This window comes from Salvelinus namaycush, chromosome 31 (assembly GCF_016432855.1).
Source record: "Salvelinus namaycush isolate Seneca chromosome 31, SaNama_1.0, whole genome shotgun sequence".
Lineage (NCBI taxonomy): Eukaryota > Metazoa > Chordata > Actinopteri > Salmoniformes > Salmonidae > Salvelinus > Salvelinus namaycush.
The window spans coordinates 1428967-1451530 of record NC_052337.1 but is presented as its reverse complement, the minus strand read 5'-3'; the positions used below and the strand labels follow the sequence as shown (position 1 = coordinate 1451530).

At 49.4% G+C, this 22564-nt stretch overlaps 1 protein-coding gene across 1 annotated transcript in view; it reads right to left on the bottom strand.

The window, feature by feature from the left end:
- The window catches only part of LOC120026078 (MOB kinase activator 3B), a 90792-nt gene extending 75041 nt beyond the window's left edge, over positions 1-15751 (bottom strand). Inside the window, exon 1 of the mRNA XM_038970870.1 lies at positions 15579-15751. The gene's annotated coding sequence lies outside the window, so the exon portion shown is untranslated. The remainder of the gene's footprint in view (positions 1-15578) is intronic.
- Between the last annotated feature and the right edge of the window lie 6813 nt (positions 15752-22564).

Genomic DNA, 22564 nt, shown 5'->3' with positions numbered 1-22564 from the left:
TTGTCTTCTTCTAATACCTCTTAAGGGGAAAGTAATCCAAAAGTAACTGAAAGTAATCCGATTATGTTACTGTCCCACCCTGATCTGTTTCATCTGTCCTTGTGATTGTCTCCACCCCCCTCCAGGTGTCGCCCATCTTCCCCATTATCCCCAGTGTATTTATACCTGTGTTCTCTGTTTGTCCAGTTCGTCTTGTTTGTCAACCAGCGTTGTTGTCCTCAGCTCCTGCTTTCCCCAGTCTCTCCTTTTTCTCGCCCTCCTGGTTTTGACCATTGCCTGTCCTGACTCTGAGCCAGCCTGCCTGACCACTCTGCCTGTCCTGCCCCTGAGCCTGCCTGATGACCTGTAGCTTTGCCCCACCTCTAGATTGTTGACCTCTGCCTACCCTGACCCTGCCTGTCGTCCGGTACCGTTGCCCCACCTCTGGTTTACTGACCCCTGCCTGCCTTGACTTGTCTATTGCCTGCCCCTGTTGGATTATTAAACCATTGTCAATTCGACGTGTCTGCATCTAGGTTTTACCTTGATTCCTGATAATGTGAACTGGCCATGACTGATCCAGCAGACCTGGGCCAGCTGCGCAATGCCATCTCCACTCAAGGAGCCACCATCGGTATGCACGAGGAATTGCTTCATGGCCTTGTGGAGGGGGTTCAGGACTCCAGCAGTGAAGATGATTATGCTGTGGATTTCTGCACGTTGGCAGCGGAGCGTGCTTGGAATGTTCAATATGTTCCTGCACGGCGTCTCGGAGGAGGTCAAGGACGAGCTTGCAGCCCGGGAGTTACCAACGGAGCTTGATTCCCTCATCGCTTTGACCATCCGTATCGATGGGCGATTATGGGAACGATGGAGCGAGAGGGAATTGGATTTCACTCGCACGTCCAGGGATCCCACCTTGCCTCTGAGTCATCCTGGAAGCTCCCGACGATCTTGCTGCCGAGAGAATCCGAGGCTTCCCGACCTGCCCAGGGGGCTGCCGAAGACGGCAGAGTCACCGCATACAAATCATTAAAATCCAGACGGAAAATATTTAGACAAGAAGCAACCTAATATCACACAGTCAAACTCTTCAGTCATTTTAGTAAGTTCACCGTTCTGCGATTCTCGCCGTTAAACATGGCACGGTGTTTCAACACAACGGCTCTTTATGGTCCAACTTTCCTGATCAAATTAAGCATGTACTGAATATGCAATAATGCATTTGTGACTAATGGGTGGACTGAAGAGCAAGGCTACCTATTTAGGCTCAGTAGTGAGTGGTTGGTTAGTCATCTTTCAATGGTCACAGCTCCTGTATCAGTAGCCTATGCCTGAGCCTATGCCACTAGGCAGAGCTGGGCTGTTGCCAGCGGAACGGCAATACAGGATCGACAAGAAGAGTTGTCTGTATTGCGGGACTCTTGGTCATTTTGTGTCCTCTTGTCCTTTAAAAAAAACAGGCTCACAGGTAGGAGCAGGGACTCTGGTGGGCCATATGGAGAACATTCCTGCTTCCCATGCTCACACCCCTTTTCATGCCATTCTGCTATGGGAAGACCAGTCCAAATCTCTCCGGGTTCTCATTGAGTCTGGGGCCGACGAGAGATTTTTGGACGCTACTCTGGCGTCCGAGCTGAACATCCCCACTCAGCCCCTCTCCATTCCCATGGACGTTAGAGCGCTCTATAGGCCGAGTCACCCACAACACCACTCCCATCAACCTACGTGTGTAAGGGAATCACATCGAGGCTATCCAGTTCCTGCTCATCAAGTCCGCTCAGATTCCCATGGTATTGGAATCTCCTGGCTCCAGCCCATTCTGCCACGCCCATTGCTGGAGGTCAGCACAACCTGCCCCCGGACGTCTTCCCTGGGGCTCGGAAGGTGCCCAGACCTCTCCGCAAATTTCCGTGGAGTACCAGGACCTCCGGGAGGTGTTCAGAATGGCCCGGGCCACTTCCCTCCTGCCGCACCGATCTTATGACTGCAGGATTGACCTTCTCCCTAGCACGACTCCGCCCCGGGGACGGCTGTACTCTCTGTCGGGACCAGAGACCAAGGAGATAGAGACCTACATCAGGGACTCCCTTGCCGCAGGATTCATCCGTCCTTCTTCTTCTCCCGCCGGCGCAGTGTTGTTCTTTGTGGAGAAAAAGGACAAGACCCTGCGCCCGTGCATCGACTACCGGTGAAGAACCGCTACCCGCTACCGCTCATCTCCTCGGCCTTCGAGCCGCTCCAGGGGGTCACCGTGTTTTCAATGACTTAACGGTGAAGAACCGCTACCCGCTACCACTCATCTCCTCGGCCTTCGAGCCGCTCCAGGGGGTCACCGTGTTTTCAATGCCTTAACGGTGAAGAACCGCTACCCGCTACCACTCATCTCCTCGGCCTTCGAGCCGCTCCAGGGGGTCACCGTGTTTTCCAAGCTGGATCTACGGAATGCCTACCACCTGGTGCGGATACGGGACGAGTGAAAGACCGCCTTCAACATGGCCAGCGGTCACTACAAGTATCTGGTCATGCCTTTTGGCCTTACCAACGCCCCTGCTGTGTTCCAGGCTCTGGTCAATGATGTTCCCGGCGACATGTTGAACCGGTTCGTCTTTGTTTACCTAGCTGACATCCAAGAATATGTGCTCCACGTCCGACAGGTTCTCCAACGTCTCCTGGAGAACCAGCTGTTTGTAAAAGAAGAGAAGTGCGAGTTCCATCGTTCCACCATCCCTTTTCTGGGTTTCATCATCGCCGCAGGGAGTGTGCAAATGGATCCCAGGAAGGTGAGAGCGGTGGTGGATTGGCCCAAACCTACTTCCAAGGTGCAGGTGCAATGCATCCTGGGGTTCGCCAACTTCTATCGTCGCTTTATCCAGGTTACAGCACCCTGGCTTCTCCACTGTCTGCACTCACCTCGCATTCTGGGACCTCAAACATCACTTCACCACAGCTCCCATCTTGGTTCATCCGGACCCTTCCCGTCAGTTCGTGGTGGAGGGTGATGCTTCTGATGTCGGAGCAGGGGCGGTTCTGCCCTGGACCTCAAGCTACATCCCTGCGCCTTCTTATCCCACCGCCTTAATGCCACGGAAAATAACTACGATAAGGGGAATCGTGAGCTTCTCGCGGTGAAGATGGCGTTGGAGGAATGGAGGCACTGGCTGGAGGGGGCGGAACACACATTCATCGTGTGGACCGACCACAAGAACCTGGAGTATCTCCGCACCGCCAAGAGCCTCAACTCCAGGCAAGCCAGATGGGCCCTGCTGTTCACACGGGCCCTGATAATTGGATGTTTGTGCCTGACGCTGTCCACTCTGCGGTCCTGGAGTGGGCCCATTCCTCCAGGCTTGCCTGCCACCCGGGCTCCCGTCGGACCCTGGCCTTTGTCCGACAACGCTTTTGGTGAGCTACTATTGGTTCTGGATGTCCCCGCGTTTGTCTCCACCTGCACGGTCTGTGCTCAGAATAAGACTCCTCAGCAAGCTCCCGCTGGTCCATGGACTGGATCCATGGACTGCCCGTGGACATGGTCTCCGACCGGGGGCCTCAGTTCTGATCCCGGTTCTGGAAGGCATTCTGCACCCTCCTTGGGTCATCGGGCATCCTGTACTCTGGGTTCCATCCTCAGTCCAATGGCCAGACGGAGCGAGCCAACCAGGATTTTGAGACTACTCTGCGTTTCCTTAATATCCGACAACTCCACCTCCTGGAACCAGCAGCTGGTGTGGGTCGATTACGACCACAACACCCATCCCTGCTCTGCCACAGGCCTATCTCCGTTTGAGTGTTCCCTGGGGTATCAGCCCCCGCTCTTCCCCTGGGCAGGAGGAAGAGGTCGGCGTACCTTCTGCCCAGATGTTTGTCCTCCACTGTCATCGTACCTCGAGGAGAGCCCGGTCGGCCCTCCTCAAGACCCCCTCCAGGTATCAACGACAAGCGGATCGCCACCGGACCCTGGCTCCCCGGTATCATCTTGGGTAGAAGGTATGGCTATCCACCAGGGATCTGCCCCTACGGGTGGAATCCTGCAAACTGTCCCCCCGGTTTATCGGCCCATTTCCTATCTCCAAGATTATTAGCCCCTCTGCTGTTCGCCTTCTGTTGCCCTGGACCCTTCGTATACATCCCACCGATTCATGTGTCCAGAGTCAAACCAATGTCTCAGCCCTTTGTCTCCGTCCCCTAACCCTGAGCCTGCCTGCCGATCTGTACCTTTGCCCCACCTCTGGATTGTTGACCTCTGCCTACCCTGACCCTGACTGCCGTCCGGTACCGTTGCCCTCACTCAACATCAGGCACGTCAACAACATATATCCCACCCTCACTTAACAACATATATCCCACCCTCACTCAACAACATATATCACACCCTCACTCAACAACATATATCACACCCTCACTCAACATCAGGCACATCAACAACATATATCCCACCCTCACTCAACAACATATATCAGACCCTCACTCAACAACATATATCACACCCTCACTCATCAACATATATCACACCCTCACTCAACAACATATATCACACCCTCACTCAACAACATATATCACACCCTCACTCATCAACATATATCACACCCTCACTCAACAACATATATCACACCCTCACTCAACAACATATATCACACCCTCACTCAACAACATATATGCTACCCTCACTCAACATCAGGCACGTCAACAACATATATCCCACCCTCACTCAACAACATATATCACACCCTCACTCAACAACATATATCACACCCTCACTCAACAACATATATCACACCCTCACTCATCAACATATATCACACCCTCACTCAACAACATATATCACACCCTCACTCAACAACATATATCACACCCTCACTCAACAACATATATCACACCCTCACTCATCAACATATATCACACCCTCACTCAACAACATATATCACACCCTCACTCAACAACATATATCACACCCTCACTCAACAACATATATGCTACCCTCACTCAACATCAGGCACGTCAACAACATATATCCCACCCTCACTCAACAACATATATCACACCCTCACTCAACAACATATATCACACCCTCACTCATCAACATATATCACACCCTCACTCATCAACATATATCACACCCTCACTCAACAACATATATCCCACCCTCACTCATCAACATATATCCCACCCTCACTCAACATCAGGCACGTCAACAACATATATCACACCCTCACTCAACAACATATATCACACCCTCACTCAACAACATATATCACACCCTCACTCAACAACATATATGCCACCCTCACTCAACATCAGGCACGTCAACAACATATATCACACCCTCACTCAACAACATATATCCCACCCTCACTCAACAGACAGGCATGTCAACAACATATATCCCACCCTCACCCTCACTCAACAGTCAACAACATATATCCCACCCTCACTCAACAGTCAACAACATATATCCCACCCTCACTCAACAGTCAACAACATATATCCCACCCTCACTCAACAGTCAACAACATATATCCCACCCTCACTCAACAACATATATCCCACCCTCACTCAACAGTCAACAACATGTATCCCACCCTCACTCAACAGTCAACAACATGTATCCCACCCTCACTCAACAGTCAACAACATATATCCCACCCTCACTCAACAGTCAACAACATATATCCCACCCTCACTCAACAGTCAACAACATATATCCCACCCTCACTCAACAGTCAACAACATATATCCCACCCTCACTCAACAGTCAACAACATATATCCCACCCTCACTCAACAGTCAACAACATATATCCCACCCTCACTCAACAGTCAACAACATATATCCCACCCTCACTCAACAGTCAACAACATATATCCCACCCTCACTCAACAGTCAACAACATATATCCTACAATGTTTTTGAAATGAAAGTAAGCTGAAGAGGTACACTTTTGCAGGTGCACAAAAATGACTATGGGTTTCAATGATATGTTCTCCCTCTCTGTGCTGTTGTTGAGATGGGTTGAGTGATGGTTGCTGTGGTGCCCAAGGTTAGCCGCAGAGGGGGCTAACAGTTCCCCCCTATACTACAGTATATGTCACGGACCAGAATAATGTCCAGCTGTGTCAGATGACAGTGTGTCTTTAATGCTTTACAGTGCTGAAAGCTTTTCTCCACATGTCCAGATGCCACTCCTAAAAGCTGGATGTAGGACCATTAAATCTTTCTGTCACAGTAAAGCATTAAAACCTACTCTGTCTCTGTCATTACATATCTTTTATATGAGCAGAGCAGAGAACAGCATGTTAAAAATCGAGCCACGTCCTCTTCCTCTTCCTCTTCCTCAAAACAACTGACATGTAAAATGCATCAAGCTCTGCCACAGTCCCCGTGGATGACTTCTAGTGCACGTAGCTAGTTAGAAAAGGGGGATACAAAGTCAAAGTGTGTTGCAAAGTAGGTTAACTGCTCTACTGTGTCCTTGTCATTAATGACTTATAGCACGGTTATAGCACCCATTATGACTCATAGCACGGTTATAGCCCCCATTATGACGTATAGCAAGGTTATAGCACCCATTATGACATATAGCAAGGTTATAGCCCCCATTATGACTTATAGCAATGTTATAGCCCCCATTATGACTCATAGCAAGGTTATAGCCCCCATTATGACGTATAGCAAGGTTATAGCACCCATTATGACTCATAGCAATGTTATAGCCCCCATTATGACATATAGCAAGGTTATAGCCCCCATTATGACTCATAGCAACGTTATAGCCCCCATTATGACGTATAGCAAGGTTATAGCACCCATTATGACATATAGCAAGGTTATAGCCCCCATTATGACGTATAGCAAGGTTATAGCCCCCATTATGACGTATAGCAAGGTTATAGCCCCCATTATGACGTATAGCAAGGTTATAGCCCCCATTATGACGTATAGCAAGGTTATAGCCCCCATTATGACGTATAGCAAGGTTATAGCCCCCATTATGACGTATAGCAAGGTTATAGCCCCCATTATGACGTATAGCAAGGTTATAGCACCCATTATGACGTATAGCAAGGTTATAGCACCCATTATGACTAATAGCAATGTTATAGCACCCATTATGACTCATAGAGGTGTTATAGCACTCATTATGACTCATAGAGGTGTTATAGCACTCATTATGACTCATAGAGGTGTTATAGCACTCATTATGACTCAGAGGTGTTATAGCACCCATTATGACTCATAGCAATGTTATAGCACCCATTATGACTCATATAGGTGTTATAGCACCCATTATGATTCATAGAGGTGTTATAGCACCCATTATGACTCATATAGGTGTTATAGCACCCATTATGACTCATAAAGGTGTTATAGCACCCATTATGACTCATAGAGGTGTTATAGCACCCATTATGACTCATTGCAATGTTATAGCACCCATTATGACTTATAGCAATGTTATAGCAGCCATTATGACATATAGCAAGGTTAAAGCCCCCATTATGACTCATAGAGGTGTTATAGCACCCATTATGACTTATAGCGAGGTTATAGCACTCATTATGACTTATAGCACTCATTATGACTTATAGCCCTCATTATGACTTATAGGACTCATTATGACTTATAGCACTCATTATGACTCATAAAGGTGTTATAGCACCCATTATGCATATCTTTCAAATAACTCTAATAAAGATGTGAGAGTGTCTGATATAAGCTTGAATCAGTCATATATATACACACCACAGAGTCCATGTTGAATCCATCTGTACAACCATGTAACTGTCTCTTTTACCTTTAACTGAACTAGGCAAGTCAGTTAAGAACTAATTCTTATTTTCAATGCCGGCCTCGGAACAGTGGGTTAACTGCCTTGTTCAGGGGGCAGAACAACAGATTTTGTACCTTGTCAGCTCGGGGATTCGATCTTGCAACCTTTCGGTTACTAGTCCAACGCTCGAACCACTAGGCTACTTGCCGCCCCTCCACTCTAACCACTAGGCTACCTGCCGCCCCTCCACTCTAACCACTAGGCTCCCTGCCGCCCCTCCACTCTAACCACTAGGCTACCTGCCGCCCCTCAACTCTAACCACTAGGCTACCTGCCGCCCCTCCACTCTAACCACTAGGCTACCTGCCGCCCCTCCACTCTAACCACTAGGCTACCTGCCGCCCCTCCACTCTAACCACTAGGCTACCTGCCGCCCCTCCACTCTAACCACTAGGCTACCTGCCGCCCCTCCACTCTAACCACTAGGCTACCTGCCGCCCCTCCACTCTAGCCACTAGGCTACCTGCCGCCCCTCCACTCTAACCACTAGGCTACCTGCCGTCCCTACCCTCTAACCACTAGGCTACCTGCCGCCCCTCCACTCTAACCACTAGGCTACCTGCCGTCCCTACCCTCTAACCACTAGGCTACCTGCCGCCCCTCCACTCTAACCACTAGGCTACCTGCCGCCCCTCCCCTCTAACCACTAGGCTACCTGCCGCCCCTCCCCTCTAACCACTAGGCTACCTGCCGCCCCTCCCCTCTAACCACTAGGCTACCTGCCGTCCCTACCCTCTAACCACTAGGCTACCTGCCGCCCCTCCCCTCTAACCACTAGGCTACCTGCCGCCCCTCCACTCTAACCACTAGGCTACCTGCCGCCCCTCCACTCTAGCCACTAGGCTACCTGCCGCCCCTCCACTCTAGCCACTAGGCTACCTGCCGCCCCTCCACTCTAACCACTAGGCTACCTGCCGCCCCTCCACTCTAACCACTAGTCTACCTGCCGCCCCTCCACTCTAACCACTAGGCTACCTGCCGCCCCTCCACTCTAACCACTAGGCTACCTGCCGCCCCTCCACTCTAACCACTAGGCTACCTGCCGCCCCTCCACTCTAACCACTAGGCTACCTGCCGCCCCTCCACTCTAACCACTAGGCTACCTGCCGCCCCTCCACTCTAACCACTAGGCTACCTGCCGCCCCTCCACCCTAACCACTAGGCTACCTGCCGCCCCTCCACCCTAACCACTAGGCTACCTGCCGCCCCTCCACTCTAACCACTAGGCTACCTGCCGCCCCTCCACTCTAACCACTAGGCTACCTGCCGCCCCTCCACTCTAACCACTAGGCTCCCTGCCGCCCCTCCACTCTAACCACTAGGCTCCCTGCCGCCCCTCCACTCTAACCACTAGGCTCCCTGCCGCCCCTCCACTCTAACCACTAGGCTACCTGCCGCCCCTCCACTCTAACCACTAGGCTACCTGCCGCCCCTCCACTCTAACCACTAGGCTACCTGCCGCCCCTCCACTCTAACCACTAGGCTACCTGCCGCCCCTCCACTCTAACCACTAGGCTACCTGCCGCCCCTCCACTCTAACCACTAGGCTACCTGCCGCCCCTCCACTCTAACCACTAGGCTACCTGCCGCCCCTCCACTCTAACCACTAGGCTACCTGCCGCCCCTCCACTCTAACCACTAGGCTACCTGCCGCCCCTCCACTCTAACCACTAGGCTACCTGCCGCCCCTCCACTCTAACCACTAGGCTACCTGCCGCCCCTCCACTCTAACCACTAGGCTACCTGCCGCCCCTCCACTCTAACCACTAGGCTACCTGCCGCCCCTCCACTCTAACCACTAGGCTACCTGCCGCCCCTCCACTCTAACCACTAGGCTACCTGCCGCCCCTCCACTCTAACCACTAGGCTACCTGCCGCCCCTCCACTCTAACCACTAGGCTACCTGCCGCCCCTCCACTCTAACCACTAGGCTACCTGCCGCCCCTCCACTCTAACCACTAGGCTACCTGCCGCCCCTCCACTCTAATCACTAGGCTACCTGCCGCCCCTCCACTCTAACCACTAGGCTACCTGCCGCCCCTCCACTCTAATCACTAGGCTACCTGCCGCTCTGTGCTTGGCAGAGTGAAACCAATCCGTTCTCACACATTCCTTTCCCCTGAGACTTTCAACACACAACTTATTCAAACAAATCACTGTTGAAGTGGAATACAAGGTAGGTCTAGTCACTGTAGTGACCAGGTTTTTTTGTCTCACTTTGGCATTTATACAACTTCGCACATTATCAGTAGTTAGTTACTCTCTGAACTGCAGGTACTTTCAGATAGTGGTGTTTTTTAAAGGGAGGAGAGTCTAGGTGTTTTCCATGTCTGATCTGCTATGAGGAAATGCATGAATTTCCAGTCCTGTATTGTTGAATATGTGGCTAAGACGAAAGAACATACGTATCCAGCGTACCAATAAAACACGTGAAAAGGCAGGAAAAGTCCGAGAAAGAGAGGAGAGCCTACGAATGTGAGTGATTTGCCAGACACTGACGCACGTCTTCCTGCCCCATAGGGCATCAGTTAGGGAGGAGAATGACACGTCTTCCTGCCCCATAGGGCATCAGTTAGGGAGGAGAATGACACGTCTTCCTGCCCCATAGGGCATCAGTTAGGGAGGAGAATGACACGTCTTCCTGCCCCATAGGGCATCAGTTAGGGAGGAGAATGACACGTCTTCCTGCGCCATAGGGCATCAGTTAGGGAGGAGAATGACACGTCCTTTCACGCATGCTGCACGCATCCACCACGTTAGGACAGGGGGAGGGGCACGTTAGGACAGGGGGAGGGGCACGTTAGGACAGGGGGAGGGGCACGTTAGGACAGGGGGAGGGGCACGTTAGGACAGGGGGAGGGGCACGTTAGGACAGGGGGAGGGGCACGTTAGGACAGGGGTAAGAGCACGTTAGGACAGGGGTAGGAGCACGTTAGGACAGGGGGAGGGGCACGTTAGGACAGGGGTAGGAGCACGTTAGGACAGGGGTAAGAGCACGTTAGGACAGGGGTAGGAGCACGTTAGGACAGGGGTAGGAGCACGTTAGGACAGGGGTAAGAGCACGTTAGGACAGGGGTAGGAGCACGTTAGGACAGGGGTAGGAGCACGTTAGGACAGGGGAAGGAGCACGTTAGTACAGGGGTAAGAGCACGTTAGGACAGGGGGAGGGGCACGTTAGGACAGGGGTAGGAGCACGTTAGGACAGGGGTAAGAGCACGTTAGGACAGGGGTAGGAGCACGTTAGGACAGGGGTAGGAGCACGTTAGGACAGGGGTAAGAGCACGTTAGGACAGGGGTAGGAGCACGTTAGGACAGGGGTAGGAGCACGTTAGGACAGGGGAAGGAGCACGTTAGTACAGGGGTAAGAGCACGTTAGGACAGGGGGAGGGGCACGTTAGGACAGGGGTAGGAGCACGTTAGGACAGGGGAAGGAGCACGTTAGTACAGGGGTAAGAGCACGTTAGGACAGGGTTAGGAGCACGTTAGGACAGGGGTAGGAGCACGTTAGGACAGGGGTAGGAGCACGTTAGGCCAGGGGTAGGAGCACGTTAGGACAGGGGTAGGAGCACGTTAGGACAGGGGTAGGAGCACGTTAGGACAGGGGTAGGAGCACGTTAGGACAGGGGTAGGAGCACGTTAGGACAGGGGTAAGAGCACGTTAGGACAGGGTTAGGAGCACGTTAGGACAGGGGTAGGAGCACGTTAGGACAGGGGTAGGAGCACGTTAGGCCAGGGGTAGGAGCACGTTAGGCCAGGGGTAGGAGCACGTTAGGACAGGGGTAGGAGCACGTTAGGACAGGGGTAGGAGCACGTTAGGACAGGGGTAGGAGCACGTTAGGACAGGGGTAGGAGCACGTTAGGACAGGGGTAGGAGCACGTTAGGACAGGGGTAGGAGCACGTTAGGACAGGGTAGGAGCACGTTAGGACAGGGGTAGGAGCACGTTAGGACAGGGGTAGGAGCACGTTAGGACAGGTCTGGGGGGACCCTTTGGACAGGGGTAGGAGCACGTTAGGACAGGGGTAAGAGCACGTTAGGACAGGGGTAGGAGCACGTTAGGACAGGGGTAGGAGCACGTTAGGACAGGGGTAGGAGCACGTTAGGACAGGTCTGGGGGGACCCTTTGGACAGGGGTAGGAGCACGTTAGGACAGGGGTAGGAGCACGTTAGGACAGGTCTGGGGGGACCCTTTGGACAGGGGTAGGAGCACGTTAGGACAGGGGTAGGAGCACGTTAGGACAGGTCTGGGGGGACCCTTTGGACAGGGGTAGGAGCACGTTAGGACAGGGGTAAGAGCACGTTAGGACAGGGGTAGGAGCACGTTAGGACAGGGGTAGGAGCACGTTAGGACAGGGGTAGGAGCACGTTAGGACAGGGGTAGGAGCACGTTAGGACAGGTCTGGGGGTACCCTTTGGACAGGGGTAGGAGCACGTTAGGACAGGGGTAGGAGCACGTTAGGACAGGGGTAGGAGCACGTTAGGACAGGTCTGGGGGGACCCTTTGGACAGGGGTAAGAGCACGTTAGGACAGGGGTAGGAGCACGTTAGGACAGGGGAAGGATGATCACGGAGGAGTATGCTCCAGGGCCAATGTTTCAGGTTTTTCATTTCAGATTGAAAGAGAAAGTGTTAGAATGAGAGTCATGGTAGGAACAGAGGAGTTATTACATAACAGGACTTTGCGACGTAACAAACAATGACAGCAGGCTGAGAACAACATAAGTTAGTCAGCAGCTTTTATACAACAGTACAGAGGGAGGTATAACAGTACAGAGGGAGGTATAACAGTAGAGAGGGAGGTACAACAGTACAGAGGGAGGTACAACAGTACAGAGGGAGGTACAACAGTACAGAGGGGGGTACAACAGTACAGAGGGAGGTACAACAGTACAGAGGGAGGTAGAACAGTACAGAGGGAGGTACAACAGTACAGAGGGAGGTACAACAGTACAGAGGGAGGTACAACAGTACAGAGGGAGGTACAACAGTGCAGAGGGAGGTACAACAGTGCAGAGGGAGGTACAACAGTACAGAGGGAGGTACAACAGTACAGAGGGAGGTACAACAGTACAGAGGGAGGTACAACAGTACAGAGGGAGGTACAACAGTACAGAGGGAGGTACAACAGTACAGAGGGAGGTACAACAGTACAGAGGGAGGTACAACAGTACAGAGGGAGGTACAACAGTGCAGAGGGAGGTACAACAGTACAGAGGGAGGTACAACAGTACAGAGGGAGGTACAACAGTACAGAGGGAGGTATAACAGTACAACAGTACAGAGGGACGTACAACAGCACAGAGGGAGGTACAACAGTACAGAGGGAGGTACAACAGTACAGAGGGAGGTACAACAGTACAGAGGGAGGTACAACAGTACAGAGGGAGGTACAACAGTACAGAGGGGGGTACAACAGTACAGAGGGAGGTACAACAGTACAGAGGGAGGTACAACAGTACAGAGGGAGGTAGAACAGTACAGAGGGAGGTACAACAGTGCAGAGGGGGGTACAACAGTACAGAGGGAGGTACAACAGTACAGAGGGAGGTACAACAGTACAGAGGGAGGTACAACAGTACAGAGGGAGGTATAACAGTACATAGGGGGGTACAACAGTACAGAGGGAGGTACAACAGTACAGAGGGAGGTACAACAGTACAGAGGGAGGTACAACAGTACAGAGGGAGGTATAACAGTACAGAGGGAGGTACAACAGTACAGAGGGAGGTACAACAGTACAGAGGGAGGTACAACAGTACAGAGGGAGGTATAACAGTACATAGGGGGGTACAACAGTACAGAGGGAGGTACAACAGTACACTGATATATACAGCCTTACGAGTAGTAAACTCTCCCAATGGGGGGACTATACATGGATATAGTCTACCATTCCATCCCTAACCAATCCACAAGCTACTTCTTCTTAGGCATGAGGGAAGAAAACTAAAGGGACACAATTCTAATTCTTAATTCAAACTAAAATTGGTAGATTATAAATTGGTATACTCTATAAATTGGTCAATGAGAGCACTGTGCATGTAGCCTGGTTTATACTGTGCATGTTGCCTGGTATATACTGTGCATGTAGCCTGGTTTATACTGTGCGTGTAGCCTGGTTTATACTGTGCGTGTAGCCTGGTTTATACTGTGCGTGTAGCCTGGTTTATACTGTGCGTGTAGCCTGGTTTATACTGTGCGTGTAGCCTGGTTTATACTGTGCGTGTAGCCTGGTTTATACTGTGCGTGTAGCCTGGTTTATACTGTGCGTGTAGCCTGGTTTATACTGTGCGTGTAGCCTGGTTTATACTGTGCGTGTAGCCTGGTTTATACTGTGCGTGTAGCCTGGTTTATACTGTGCATGTAGCCTGGTTTATACTGTGCATGTAGCCTGGTTTATACTGTGCATGTAGCCTGGTTTGTACTGTGCATGTAGCCTGGTTTGTACTGTGCATGTAGCCTGGTTTGTACTGTGCATGTAACCTGGTTTATACTGTGCATGTAGCCTGGTTTATACTGTGCATGTAGCCTGGTTTGTACTGTGCATGTAGCCTGGTTTATACTGTGCATGTAGCCTGGTTTATACTGTGCATGTAGCCTGGTTTATACTGTGCATGTAGCCTGGTTTATACTGTGCATGTAGCCTGGTTTATACTGTGCATGTAGCCTGGTTTATACTGTGCATGTAGCCTGGTTTATACTGTGCATGTAGCCTGGTTTATACTGTGCATGTAGCCTGGTTTATATTGTGCATGTAGCCTGGTTTATACTGTGCATGTAGCCTGGTTTATACTGTGCATGTAGCCTGGTTTGTACTGTGCATGTAGCCTGGTTTATACTGTGCATGTAGCCTGGTTTATACTGTGCATGTAGCCTGGTTTATACTGTGCATGTAGCCTGGTTTGTACTGTGCATGTAGCCTGGTTTATACTGTGCATGTAGCCTGGTTTATACTGTGCATGTAGCCTGGTTTGTACTGTGCATGTAGCCTGGTTTATACTGTGCATGTAGCCTGGTATATACTGTGCATGTAGCCTGGTATATACTGTGCATGTTAGTAAGGCAGGCTGTGTGAATCATTCAATCCCCCTCTATCCGTAGTCAGGGGTGGTAATTTATGCTTTTCATCCAGCTGTCATTATACTCAATGTGCTCAATAGTCTGAATTATTGGTCCTTTGTAGTAAAATGACCAGTAGGCAACTTTCTTCTTTGCCATTAGTGTACAATAAAATACCCTGCACGCACTGAAACTATTTACTTTATTTATTTATTATTTAGGTTGAACATTAATTTGAAAAAAAGCCACTGTGTATTCATTTCAACAGAACAGAGTGAACACGGGCTTGAATAAGAGGCCAATAGAAATGTACAGGTGTTCAAATCCATAGGATAAGAATATTATCAGATTTAGGCACTGTTCTTTCTCTCGATTGGATACCCCAGAAAATGAGAAGGGGAAAAAAAATGTAGGCTACTGAAAGGCGAAAATTACAGAAAAACAAACTCGCAAATGTATGAATAAATCGAGGCAATACATAATGAAACTGAAAAGAAACGCAACACAGTTTTAACCTACCCAAATCGTAAACAGCTATTGAAAGTTGAAACATTGTAACATCAAAGGGCAGAAACTTTCGTTGAAACAAGCAACGCAACAAAGTAACGTTATACTTGAATGACCAGAGTACAACTGCATTCATTCAATACCCTTTAAAGTGCTATTTAAAAACATAAACTATGCTTTATATAATTTTTTGAGCGTATCGTCCTTACCTGAACTTTAGCTAAATCCAAACATATGCTTCTCCGGCAGTCGTTCGACTACAGTTCCCACACACAAATGCCTGTATCCCGCTCGTCCTTCCCACAGCCAGGGAGGAAAACCCGTGTGGAATTACACGGACCAATAGCAACGCCGAGGAGGACCGTGTGGGGGCCACTGAGGATACAACCCGATGTCGCGTTTACAATAAGTGACGAAAGCCAAACAGGTTATTAATTTACATTTATAAGTTGAATTGCAATATCGACTGTTAGATTATTTTTTATTGAATTCATTACAGCTTTAACAACCACGGGCTGAAAAAGGGTCTCGTTACAAACTAATTTACATGGCCTACTGTACTTGCCATCTCGTGCTGAAACTAGAGAAACACTATTTTACAAAGTCATCTGGTGATGTAAAAAAAAAATGATCAGCACAAAATCAGAATTATATTCTGTGATTACTTGACATTGTGCACCTCGTCAGCATCTCCAGTGCATTGAGACGTTGTCGACCTCAGACCTGCGTAGCAGTAATGAGTGATTGGAGGTGCAGAATAGGCATTTTTTTCCCCGGTTGGTTGTACATTTTTTATTTTGACCTTTTTTGGAAGTACATGTCGGCTGTAATGGAAGTAAATGAAGATAGTTGCTCCGCGAAACTTCATATTTGGTGAGTAACAAACTTATTTTGACATTGTAACGCTTGCAGAGCTGTCTAATGGGAGTTTTAATCTGAGTTTACCAACGCAGTTAAACCAAAATCACGCCCCGTTATTCAGATGAACGTTCTACTACGCTCCCATTGGCTAGCTAGTGTTGTCTCACTCGATCAGCGCAGAGACATTCTAAGGTAAGGATGGAAAGTGTAATTTAATAATTAGCTGCCTACCATAATGCAGGCCTATTATTATCATGTTTGGTAACATTTGCCCATGTATTTATTTTCAGAGTTTCAATGAGTTGTAAAAATGTCTCAGAGAACTCTGCTGAATTCCCCCAATTGAAGGTCAGCTAAGTTAAACCGAGGCTACTTAACATTACTAGGTCGGTATTTGAAGTTGTTATATTATTATTAGTAGTCTATTATCAGGTAAAAAGCATATGCTTATTATTCATAATTTCTTAAATATGTATTAGCTAATCATTCAGTCATATACACTATGCTCCAGCCATTGAATCTGTCATTGAGCGTTAAGGGACGGTAATGGCTAGCTCTGTCTACGACATTATGTTATTATATTTTTCAGTCTTGAAATAGAAAAGGGCAAATGTTATTAATCAGTGACTGAAATTTCGCGCTACGTGATATTCACTTCCGGACTTGGAGAGAGCTCAAAGCGTTGTAGGACGCCCCTCTGAATATAACGGGGCGTGTTTTTTTTTTGTTGCCATAGAGAGGTTTTTATTCTCTATTTTGGCCAGGGTGTGACTAGGGTGGGCATTCTAGTTTCTTTATTTCTATGTTGGTGTGGTTCCCAATCAGAGGCAGCTGTCTATCGTTGTCTCTGATTGGGATATCATATATAAGTTATCCTTTTTCGTTTGGGTTTTTGTGGGTAGTTGTTTTCTGTTTAGTGTCTGCACCTGACAGGACTGTTTTGGTTTTCCCCTTCTCTTTGTTATTTTGTTCGAGTGTTTTGAGTATTACATTTATCATGAACAGTTTTGGCCTAACTGTGATGGGAACAAGAAAGACGGGGGCGTTAGAGGAGACACGACATAATCATAGTCGAGATCTCTAAAGGCCAGTTTATGGCGCTTTCAAGACAACTGGGAACTCGGGGAAAACGAGGTTGAATCATGCGTTCGGTGATCTTTAGGTCGGAAAGTCGAAGCTCTAGAAATAGGTCAGAGATTCCGAGTTGGATGACCATTCAAAACTAATGTTTCCCCGTCGGAGCTCGACGAGCTCAAAGTGAGAGAGAGAGGGGGAGAAGCAGAGAGGGTCAAAAACAGCAGGTCTGGGACAAGCTAGCACGTCTGGTGAACAGGTCAGGGTTCCATAGTCGCAGGCAGAACAGCAGAAACTGGAGCAGCAGAAAGACCAGGTGGACTGGGGACGGCGACAGCCAGGAGTCATCAGGCCAGGTAGTCCTGAGGCATGGACCTAGTGCTCAGGTCCTCCGGGAGGGGAGAGAGAGAGAGAGAGCGATCTGAGAATTAGAGGGAGCATACTTTAGTTCACACAGGACATCAGATAAGATAGGAGAATTACACCAGTCGTCCTCATGCTTCCCCACTGAAACAGTTCGGAACAGTTTGTACATATTATTATGATGACATTTTGTGACGTTCTTGTTCGTTTTGGAACTTCGTCAAGGTTTTTTTTTCAGCTGTTTGGGCATATGCAACGTTATGAGTCTTAAAGATAAAAGGAGGCTCGCGCCCAGAGACAAACTCACACAGAGTAGCACCAAGCTGAAACTGTATTCAGGCCAGTTCATGACCTCTTTAGGCCTGTTTGTGACAGAGTGTGTTTTACGTGGCCAGAAACACATCCTTGAGTTTGAAATAGTTGAGGCTAGTCAACAGCCATTACTGTCAGGTTCTACATGCAAGCGCCTTGGGCTTATTAACTTTACCATCCCAGCTGATCTTAACATTATAGACAAAGTCAAGGCTGGGCCCCTGAGCAAGGAGACACTCCTAAGCAAGTACCATGATGTCTTCAACGCACCGTTCGAGTCAGTTCCCGGCGAAGTCCACTTTGAGTTGAGACACAGCAATCCAGCCTGTCCAGTGTGCACCCCGCAATGTACCAGTAGCCATGAAAGCAGCTACGAAGGCTCAGCTTGACAAATACGAAGCAGATGGCCACATCATATCCGTCAACGAGCCTACAGACTGGATAAGTAATATGGTTATCGTCAAGAAACCAGACAAGCTACGGATATGCATTGATCCTAAACACCTCAACCGGGCGCTGCGACGTTCACATTACATTATGCCCACGTTGGAGGATGTTCTTTACAAGCTCCCAAAGGCCAGAGTCTTCACGCTCGTGGACGCTAGAGATGCCTTCCTGCAGTGCAAGCTCGACGAGCCCAGCAGCTACATGACCACCTTTTGGACACCCTGGGGCAGGAAGAGGTGGTTGAAGCTTCCGTTTGGTGTCTCCGTGGCTCCAGAGGTGTATCAGCGGAAACAGCACGAGCTGTTGATGGGACTCAGTGGCGTGGAACCCATAGCAGATGACATCCTCATAGTGGGCTGTGGGGACAGTGATGAGGAGGCAGAATGTGACCATGACGCCAAGCTGCTGGCCCTGATGGTCAGATGCAGACAGGTCAAGCTAAGGCTAAGCATAAAAAAGCTTCAGTTTAAAGTGCCAGAGGTCCGCTTTCATGGGCGCATCTTGTCCTCCACCGGATTGAAGGTGGATCCTGAAAAAGTGAAGGCTGTCTTGGAAATGTCCCACCCATCTGATGTGAAGGGAGTGCAGCGCTTCGTTGGATTCATCACCTACCTGGCCAAGTTCCTACCGCGGCTCTCTGAAGTGTGTGAGCCACTAAGGAGGTTCATGGACAAGGACACCATCTGGCATTAGCTCCCAAAACATGACGCAGCGGTGAGGGAAATAAAACAACTGGTCACCCAGACACCTGTACTGCGATACTACAATGTGTCAAAACCTGTCACGATTCAGAGTGACTCAAGCCAGTATGGACTTGGCTGTTGCCTCATGCAGGAGGGCCAGCCTGTGGCATTCGCCTCTAGGGCACTCACCCTAACAGAGCAGAACTATGCCCAGATAGAGAAGGAGTGCCTCAGCATTGTGTTTGCATGCCAACGTTGCCACCACTACCTGTAGGGGCGTGACAATATTACCGCAGAGACAGATCACAAGCCCCTTATTGCTATATTCAGTCAGACTCTTCTGAATGCCCCAAAACGACTGCAGAGCATGCTACTGGCCCTACAAAACTACAACCTCAAGGCGGTGTATAAGCCAGGGCCAGAGATGTATGTGAGTGACACGCTCAGCAGGGCTACTGCATCAGGCACTCACACACGCTCCCATGCATGAACAACACGCAGTGTGCAGCTTACAAACAGAGCAAGTGGATGTTGAACACATCAACCAGGCTGACTACCTCAATGTTACGGACCAGCGCCTTATACAAATCAGACAGCACACAGACAGGGACGAGCAACTCCAGGCATTGAGGTCTGTGATTATGATGGGCTGGCCCGACTGCAAGGAAGAAACTGCTTTAGCCGTCAGAGAATATTGGCCAGTCAAAGAGGAGCTCAGTGTTCAAAACGGAGTAATATTCAAGGGTCAGAGAGTTGTTATTCCCCGGTCTCGGCGCCCTGAGATGTTGGCGCGCGTGCACTCAAGTCACATAGGAGGTGAGGCCTGTTACAGACAAGCACGTGACACACTGTATTGGCCAGGAATGCAGAGTGAAATCAAAGACTATGTCAGTAAATGCACAATCTGCAATGAATATGCCAGTGAGCAACAGAGAGAGACGATGATGTCCCACGAGCTACCGATGCGCCCCTGGCAGATAGTAAGTCTAGATCTCTTCCAGCACAGTGGCAAAGTCTTTCTGCTGGTAGTCGATCATTACTTAGACTTCTGGGAGATTGACCTCCTCCCCGACCTCTCAGCAGAGACAATGATCAAACACTGCAAGGCTCAGTTTGCCCGCTATGGCCAGCCAGATAGGGTTATTTCAGACAATGGACCCCAATTCTCTGGAGTTGAGTTCTAAAAATTTGCTGCAGAATGGGAATTCGAGCACGTCACTTCATCACCACGACACCCAAAAGCTAATGGGAAGGCGGAGTCCGCAGTAAAAATCGCCTCAAAGATGCCTGGAAAGCAATCCTGCAGTGGCTCAATACCCCGACAGAAGGCATGGATAGCAGCCCGGCCCAGCGCCACATGGCACGGCGCTTAAAAGCAGCTCTGCCAGTAGCCAGCACTCTCCTGGAGCCATGTGTAGTGACAGACGTGCTGGTGAAGCTACGTCACAGAAGACAGGTCTCCAAGTTCATCTACGACAAATCAGCAAAAGACTTACCTGAGCTCAGGGTGGGTGAAACGGTGCGAATTAAGCCACTACCAGGGGACCGGACGGGCCTCTGGAGACTCGGATCCTGTGTACAGAAAGTGGCACCACGCTCCTACTTGGTCGAAGTGAATGGATCACTGTACCGTCGTAACAGGGTTGACCTTCGGATTGCTGAGCCAGCACCTACTCAGAACCCTGATGGTCAAAGGGGTCGCATGACAAAAGACGGAACCCTAGCAAGTCACATGGGGCCTGAGGCACTGGGCGAAGAGCCAGGTGATCACAGGTCAAGTCACATGGGGCCTGAGCGAAGAGCCAGGTGATCACAGGTCAAGTCACATGGGGCCTGAGGCACTGGGCGAAGAGCCAGGTGATCACAGGTCAAGTCACATGGGGCCTGAGGCACTGGGCGAAGAGCCAGGTGATCACAGGTCAAGTCACATGGGGCCTGAGGCACTGGGCGAAGAGCCAGGCGATCACAGGTCGGACGCTCCCTCGTCCATCAATACTCCCCTTACAGTCAGGTGACAAGCCTGTGCGGGAACCCCTCGCAGACAAGCCCCCTGTCTTTTCACGCTGCGGGCGTCTGTCCCAGCCACCAAAAATACTTAATCTGTAGGTTTCCCATCAGGGATTGTTGACAGAGATAAAAGTGAAGAGAGTATCAAAATGTGTTGTTGTTACCTGAAAAAAAAAAAAATACTCAACTGTTCATGTTGGAAATTATTACTAGGTTTGTTTTGTGAGTGAATTGACAGCTCCTGTCCTATTTTATTAAAGGGAAGATGTTATGGGTGTAAGATGGCACAGTGCTGCCACCTGGTGGTAAATGTTAATTACTGCAACTCATGTCTTTTACCGGTGTGTTTGAGATACCCGGATGTATTGTAATGTACTGAACAAGACTGGTTACTCGCATCAATGCCTCTGTCTCGTCATTTAACATTCAAACAGCATTCATGCTTCCTGTCAAGGGCATTCATACTTCCTGTCAGGGCATTCATACTTCCTGTCAGGGCATTCATACTTCCTGTCAGGGCATTCATACTTCCTGCGCTTCCCCGAGAAGCTCAGAGATGTTGTGAAGGATGTTGTCAATGAAGTGAGTTTGTGTTTATACAGGACCTCCCGCACTCACCTACTGTAAACCAATCATGTCAATGTGGAACTATACGGAGCCCTCCGCACAGGTTACAACATGTGAGAGGCGCATGGCGATACAATATGGAGCTCAATCTGGCCCCAGCGTGCCTCCGGTGGCTCCGCTATTGCGTATGGCACCTCGACCATATTATCGGATCTAGCATACATTGGCTCCTATCGCCACAGCAACCAGATCGAATCAACCTGAGACAAGATGCAGGAGTTCAACAATTCTCATACAGAATGACCTACTTTTATTTCGGTTTACACTTTGGTTTTTAATATTTTTTTCTGTAAACTCGCCATTACCTTGTAAATAATGTTATTTCCCTGTAATAATGAATCAAAAGTAGCTAAAGTTAAGACATTGTCAGCTATACTCTGGCCATTTGAACTGGCTAGCCAGCTAGCTAGCAACGAACCAAAACACTAACCACTTTCCGTCCAGTTTTTATGCGAGTGAAGTCATAAAAATAAAATCCGAATCAAGACAGCTGTGATGGAAACAGGAAGTTTCGGTACCATTTTATAAATGCCGACAGGTCCTTTGTTCGTTCGACATGGTGGGATCTTTAATGTTGTCGGTAAAATTAATGATACGAGAAATGCCTTTGGAATAACCATCATATCGAAGTAAATGTGGAGTCTCGATGATGAAGTGTGATCCTCTCACTACGACTCGGTAACCATGTAGTTGATTAGGCTACAGATTAAATCTATTATGAAGACCTTCACAGGGCTGGTGAAAGTGCACAGTGATCTTGATGCACCGTTCCAATAAATATCGAGGGTCTTATTCTGGTGACGCGATGATCGATGCTTGAC